Genomic DNA, 7866 nt, shown 5'->3' on the forward strand with positions numbered 1-7866 from the left:
TATTTGTATGTTTAGCGTGATCTATTAATTGAAGTGATCTGATGGTGTTATCCCTGGCCTCTCGACCAGGCACAAAGCCAGCCTGATCAGAGTGGATAATCTGTGGGAGTATTCGGTTCAACCTATTAGCCAGTATTTTTGTAAAGATTTTTAAATCAGTGTTCAATAAAGAGATGGGCCTGTAATTACCGGGATGCGTGGGGGGTTTACCTGGTTTGGGAATAACTGAAATCTGGGCTTCTAAGTATTCCGGGGGGAGATGTCCTTCCTTATCTATATACCTATATAACTCTAATAGATGTGGCGCTAAGATATCCTTATATGTTTTGTAATATTTGTTTGAAAACCCGTCTGGTCCAGGACTTTTATGTGATGGAAGGTCATTAATAACTTTCAGTATTTCATGTAGTTTGATCGGTTCGTCTAAGCTCTCTTTGTCCTCTCTTTGAATCTTACTCAAATCTGCACTTTGAATATAAGTGTCTAAAAATTCTGCTTGCATTACCCGCTCATTACAGGGGAGATTGTAAAGATTCCCATAGTAGGTCATGAATGATTTAGCTATCAGATTTGAGTCTGACGTTTCCGTGCCGTCATCTGCTGTTATATTGAGAATGTAGTTGTGTAATGTTTTGTGCTTTAAGGCCCTAGCGAGCAGGGTACCAGATTTGTTACCTCCATGGAAGTATATCTTCCTAAGATATAAAGCCTTTACGCATGCCTCCTTATGTAAGTAGTTTTTTAGCTGGGATCGTGATGTGGCTAGCGCCTGCAAAAGATCCTGTCAGTTTGTACTTTCTGTAATAGTGTTTTGTATTGTGCTAGCGAAGAACGCTTTTTAATAGCTTTCTGTTTCAGCAACGACCCCCTGAGAACAGCCTTATGTGCGAACCAAGTCATTGGAGTGTATGTCGTGGAGTTGCAGTTTAGCTGAAAGTACTCTGTCAAAGCTTGCTGGGTTTGTTGTACGACTAGTGAGTCATGTAGCATAGCCTCATCCAGTCTCCAGTGAAACGGGTGTATTGGTACCGAGGGCCAGGTCAGAGTCAACGATATTGAGGAGTGGTCAGACCATGTTATTGGAGAAATATCAGCGTCTGTAACTAATGGCATATTACTATGGTTAATAAACCAAAAGTCTATGCGTGAGTATGATTTGGCTAGATTAGAATAAAATGAATAGTTGCATGCGGTGGGGTGAAGTGTGCGCCAGGTGTCCAAAAGGGTGAGGCCCCTTAATGTGTTAAGAATTAGATTTCTAGTTTTAGACGTAGTGATACTGCGGCCTTGTGAACAATCTAAAGTCGGGAACAATGCTACATTTAGATCTCCCCCTAACAGGAGTGTGCCTTTTTGGATCTCTAGGAGTTTGTTACTGACTGTCGTCAAAAAGTGAGCTTGTCCTGTGTTGGGTGCGTATACGTTAGCCAGGGTAATTGGTCTATTAAACAACATACCCACTAGTATTATATAGCGACCTTCCCTATCCACCAATTTCTCCAACAGCTGGAAGTGTGTATTTTTATTGAATAATATTCCCACCCCATTCTTTTTCTCTGTTTTAGAGTGAAGGTACAAAGTGGGGAAGTCTCTAGATTTGAATGTAGGTTCTTTGTTGGCGACAAAATGGGTTTCTTGAACAAAAATAATGTTAGCTTTTTCTTTTCTCCCCCAATTAAGCCCTATGGATCTTTTAGTTGGGGAATTTAGGCCCTTACAGTTTTGAGAGATTAGTTTAATTTCCTTAATTTGTGTACCTGCGTCAGTGTTGTGGGATAAAGCTCATTACCTTACATCGGAGGAGTTGCCCAGTCATGTAGTGTCTATACTCAGCCATCGCAGTGTCATTGAAGTGTTGGTCTGGCCCACCCCTGCCTGTGGTTAGATAGTGGATGGAAGTAACTCTCTTATATGTGTATACAAAAACATCTCTTAGTCCTGGATCAGAGGTAAGCAATACAAAAGTATCATTATTTTGGCATAAACAACAAAACAATAAACAATACAACCAAACAAGAAACCTGAAAACAAAAAACATTTCATAACAAAAATTCCCTGTAAAACCTTCCCAAGTAATATTAGGGTTCATAGGGGAATTAGTTCAACCGAACAAGGTTGAAAGGCACCTGTGAAGGAGAGAAACAGTGTTAAAGGGGAGAAAAGGGGAGAGAGAAGACCATAGCATAAACAATCTATCTCAGGAGCAAATGAAACATAGCACCAAAGTAAGACCATGATAATAATCATGCTTAAGGCTAATCTCAGGAATGTCTCAAGTATCTTTATTGGCCGGCCAGGCCTTCACTGCCAAAGGAACTGTATAGATAGTCTAAAGATCCCTCAACTCGGGTCTAGATCTGCTGGCCCTTTCCGATGTTTTGATGCATCATCTCTAGATCTTTTCTTTGCCGCTTTCGTCCATTGAGGTTTTGGCGGTGCTGAATTTCCTTGTGAGTCAGAAATAGCCGAAGATTCCAATGAAGGGAGGGTAGGTTTTGGTATGCCCAGTGTTTGGCAAAAGTGGTCCAGATCTTCTAGTGTCCTGTATGTTGCAAGTTTGTTGTTCTTCAGTACTCTCAAACTGAAGGGGAATCCCCATCTGTAGGGTAGATCGTGATCTCTCAGATGAAGCATGAGGAATCTTATTTCTTTGCGGTTTTGTAAGGTGATAGGGCTGAGGTCTGCGTAAAATTGAAGCGTGTCACCATCCAAAGTGAAGGATTGTTGTTTTCTTGTAGCATTTAATATTGCTTCTTTATCGGTGTATCTGTGAAACCTCAGGATTATATCCCTTGGAGGCTCTCCATCCCGTGGCTTGGGTCTTAAAGCTCTGTGCGCCCTGTCAATCAATACATCAGGTAGCTGCTGATTATTCAATAGTTGTTTGAAGATGTTTTGTAGATGTGAGGGGAGAGTGTCGCTCGTGATTTTTTTCAGAGACACCCCGAATGCGTAGATTTTGTCTCCTACACCTGTTGTCGAGGTCTTCTAGCTTGGATTGGAGATATTCAATTTGTGATTCCTGGGTCTCCATTTTCCTGTTGATTAGGTCCATGTTGGATGTAGTCTCTTCCTCTAATTCTTCCAAATAGGCCACTCTGCCTACCAGATCCACAACTTCTTTCTTTATTTCTGTTAAACCCTCTTTCAGCATCTTGCTGACCTTTTGAAAAAAAGAGGAGAGGTCTTGCAGACTTTAAATTGCAATGAGATGAATGCAAAAAAAAAACAAAAAACAAAAAAAAAAAACGATTCAGGTAATAATCCCCTATCAACTGACAGTCTCTGTGTTTATAAGAAGATTCCTCCTGTTGCTCAGATTATCATGCTGTGCTTCAAATGGGGTTTCTGATACAGTCATGCAGGGGCCCAGTAAGTGTGCTTATTAAGTTGTTAAATGCAGCAAACACCAAGCCTTTTAACACATCAGTTAGGGTTTCTCTACACCAATCTTTGATCTTCTGTAGCTAAACAGGATTGTAAGGGACTGAGGCTGCAAATTTAGGCAGGGCCTTAATAGCTACAGGGTTTCCCTGGCAATTCAGCAGGGGCCCGTTTTTAAAAGGCTTTTATTTCAGCTTTTTATCCCTTAAACATATGTTCATGCCCTCTGTCTACCTGTAAATGACCTCTGCTGGCTCTTCTGCCCCTCTGATGGCTGCTCTGATCATTAGATAGTCCAGTTAGTTGTGATGTTAAGAATAGCTGGTATGGGGTTTCCAGGCAAAACAGCAGGGGCGCATCATGATAGAAGGCTCTAACTCAGTCAAAACAGCTCCTTTCTGCATAAAAAAAATATGCAATCTTGTTCCCCATTCTCTTCCCTTACTTCTCACTTGGTTCTGTCAGTCCAAACATGTCTGGACCAGCGATAATCTCCCTCAATGCCAGGTCAAATGTGGAGCTTCAGCAGGAAACATCCATGTCAGTTCATGGCTAGCTCCGCATCCTAATCTATATTTTTTATCACTGATAGTAGAGAGAGTGGAGAGGTTTCTGCAGGATTCTGACCCCTAACCATACAACATTGCACAGCAATTATTTGATCAGTGTAGGAGAATTAAAGGGCTGTTATAGTAAGAAAGTGGCATGTTCTCATTCACTAGGGCATGCAATTTGATTACTATCGACCCTTCATATCTATGTTTTTAATCACTGAAAGGGCAAATAGGTAAAGTACCCCTCAAAAGATGCAGATAATTGCTGGTCCCAAGCGGAATCTGAAGCTGAACCAATCAGCAGTGCTAATCACACTCGCCACTCAAGCAATAAGTGCAGCTTTATCGAGCGGTACTTTACCTATGTTTTTAAACCCTTTGCAGTATAAGAAAGTGTATTTTTTTTTCACTATAATGGCCCTTTAAGATAAACATAAGACAATGACAATATTTTTCAAGGGGTGTGTTCCAGGGCTACAAAACAATGTACATTTTGTTAACAAAATTATGTCTCTCAATCTTTAACCCCTTAAAGGGACATGAAACCCAAAAATCTTCTTTCATGATTCAGATACATGATACAATTTTAAAGAACTTTCTAATTAACTTCTATTATCTAATCTGTTTCATACTCTTGGTATCATTTGTTGAAGGAGCAGCAATGCACTAATGGTTTCTAACTGAACTCATGGGTGAGCCAATCACAATCAATATATATATATGTAGCCACCAATCAACAGCTAGAACCTAGGTTCTCTGCTGCTCCTGAGCTTGCCTAGATAAACCTTTCAGCAAAGGATAACAAGAGAAGGAAGCAAATTTAATAATAGAAATGTGAAAGTTGTTTAAAATTGTATGCTCTGTCTGAATCATGAAAGAAACATTTTGGGTTTCATGTCCCTTTAAGGACTGTAAATTTTAGAGAAAAACTTGTTAGTATTTTTGTTATGGGGTAGATTTATCATAGTACAAGCTGACATGATACAATGTAGCATATCACGTCCGCTGCACATCGATAAATGCCGACAGCATACAGTGCAATGCCGCCCCCTGCAGATTTGCGGCCAATCACAGGGGGTGTCAATCTACCCAATCATATTCAATCGGGTTGATTTCTGTCCGTGGCCTCAGAGCAGGCAGACAGGTTATGGAGCAGCGATCTTTAGACTGCTGCTTCATAACTTCTGTTTCCGGTGAGACTGAAGGCTCGCGCGGAAAACAGGGGCATCAAGCTTGATAAATTGGCCCTTATAACTCCATTGAAACAGGAATTGAGCCTTGGTTGATTTTTTTATTTACCTATCAAAACTATATTATTATTTCTTTTTAGTAGACGACCCAAACTATTGATCTAGGCTCATTTTGCTATATTTCAAGCCATCATTTCCCCGCCGAATATGATCATTTAAAAAAAAACTAAACTTTTTTTTACAATTTTGGGTTTCTCACTGAAATTATTTACACACAACTACTGCAGTCATAAGACAAATGGCTTTGCCATTGTTTTTGTCAATTAGAAGGCCATTAATTTCAGTTGCCCACCACACTTCTGAAATTCCCAGCAGTGAAGGGGTCAATGAGTTAGCTTGTAAGGTTAAAGGGACATGCCACCCACATTTTTTCTTTTATGATTTAGAAAGAGAATGCAATTTTAAACATCTTTCTAATTTACTTATATTATCTAATTTGTTTTATTCTCTTGATATTCTTTGATGAAAAGCATATCTAGATATGCTCACTAGCTGCTGATTGGTGGCTGCACATAGAAGCATTGTGTGATTGACTCACCATGTGCATTGCTTTTTCTTCAACTAAGGATATTTAAAAAATGAAGCAAAATAAATAATGGAAGTAAATTGTAATGTTGTTTAAATTTCTATTCTCTATCTGAATCATGAAAGAATTATTTTGGGTTTAGTGGCCCTTTAAGTTTAGTTGTAGTGTAGAGACTACCCTCTCACCCCTTAATCCCTACCTGATCCTTCCAAACAACTCTCTTCCGATCCCTCACCCCACTGATCATACTTACATACTTAGAATACTATGTCTTGTACTCTCCCTAGGTGATGCCAGGAAATGGGTGCATTGTTTGGTTGCTGATACTAATCTTTATCCTTACAAATGAGATCCAACATTGAGTATATTATGAGCAGGCTTACATCTTGGTTTAAGTATCTTGTCCAGTCTAGTATTATACTCTTTTCAGAAGATCAACTTTATTATTATTGCTCACTGTTAGGACAATATTGCACAGCATGATGGTCTCCTTGGAATAAATCAAAATACAGTTTTTAAATTTAAGAGCCATTTATTATTATTTTTTAAAATAATTCAATGAACTTTATATATTATATAACCTTAGGTTAATGTCAAAGCTCACGATTTTTCAAATGTTACAGAGCAAGGACATTCCAAACTTAAAACTCTCCCTAGCTCCTTGAAGTCACTAGTGATGTAACGTTATCAACAATATCACAACAACAAAGGGGTGAGAATCGTGTATATATCAACCATAATTTTTTACTCATCAAAGAATGGATACTATGAAATGAAATAAAAAATAAAATGGCTGCTAGCATTACCCTGCTTTATATTAAAACAGGGTATTAAAATGGTAATGGACTTCTAAATTTGTGGAACTGTTAAAATATTGCTCTATAAATAAACATTTCTTACATCCTTTAATATAAAAGGTTGTGTGTTTGTCCAAAGCTGTCATGCGCAGTAGAGACTGCACAAGGACAAACACACCTGGCCTTCAACAAATTGACCTGGGCTGGCTGCTGGCACCTAATCCTTGAAGGGGGCAAAGCCGACTGACCGTGAAGGGACAGAGCCACGTCATGAAGGGGCGGAGCTTGGTGTTATGGGGCGGAGTCTGAGAGCGTGACGGGGCGAGGCTGTGCGGAACCTGCTATGGCTGTCTGAGTGTCTGCATGAGAGAGAGAGAGCAGCACAAGAGGGGAGATATAGAGCAAAAGAGTGGGAGAAAGAGCAAAAGAGAGGGGTGAGAGAGCAAAAGAGAGGGGTGAGAGAGAGCAAAAGAGAGGGGTGAGAGAGAGCAAAAGAGAGGGATGAGAGAGAGTAAAAGAGAAGGGTGAGAGATATCAAAAAAGAGGGGTGAGAGAGAGCAAAATACAGGGGAGGGAGAGAGCAAAAGAGAGGGGGAGAGAGAGCAAAAGAGGGGGAGAGAGAGCAAAAGAGGAGGAGAGAGAGTGCAAAAGAGGGGGAGAGAGAGAGCAAAAGAGAGGGGGAGAGAGGGGGAGACAGGGAGAGAAAAAGAGAGGGGGGAGACAGAGAGAGAGCAAAAGAGAGGGGAGAGAGATCAAAAGAGAGGGGGTGAGAGATCAAAAGAGAGGGGGGAGAGAGATCAAAAGAGAGGGGGAAGATAGAGAGCAAAAAAGAGGGGGGAGAGAGAGAAAGCAAAAAGAGAGAGGTAGAGAGAGAGAGAGCAAAACATAGGGTGAGAGAGAGAGAAAGAGAGCAAAAGAGAGAGGGGAGAGAGAGCAAAAAAGAGAGGGGGAGAGAGAGCAAAAGAGAGGGGAGAGAGTGCAAAAGAGAGGGGGGGAGAGAGTAAAAGAGAGGGGGGAGAGAGACCAAAAGAGAGGGGGGAGAGAGAGAGCAAAAGAGGGGGGGAGAGAGAGCAAGCAAAAGAGAAGGTGAGAGAGAGAGAGCGGGAAAAAGAGAAGGTGAGAGAGAGAGTGCAAAAGAGAGGGGGAGAGAGAGCAAAAGAGAGGGGGAGAGATAGCAAAAGAGAGGGGGAGCAAGAGCAAAAAAAATGGGAGTGAGAGAGCAAAAGAGAGGGGGGAGAGCGCAAAAAAGAAGGGGGGGGGAGAGAGAGAGCAAAAGATAGGGGGAGAGACACAAAAGAGAGGGGGAGAGAGACCAAAAGAGAGGGGGGAGAGAGAGAGAGCAAAAGAGGGGGGGG

This window comes from Bombina bombina, chromosome 5 (genome assembly GCF_027579735.1).
Source record: "Bombina bombina isolate aBomBom1 chromosome 5, aBomBom1.pri, whole genome shotgun sequence".
Lineage (NCBI taxonomy): Eukaryota > Metazoa > Chordata > Amphibia > Anura > Bombinatoridae > Bombina > Bombina bombina.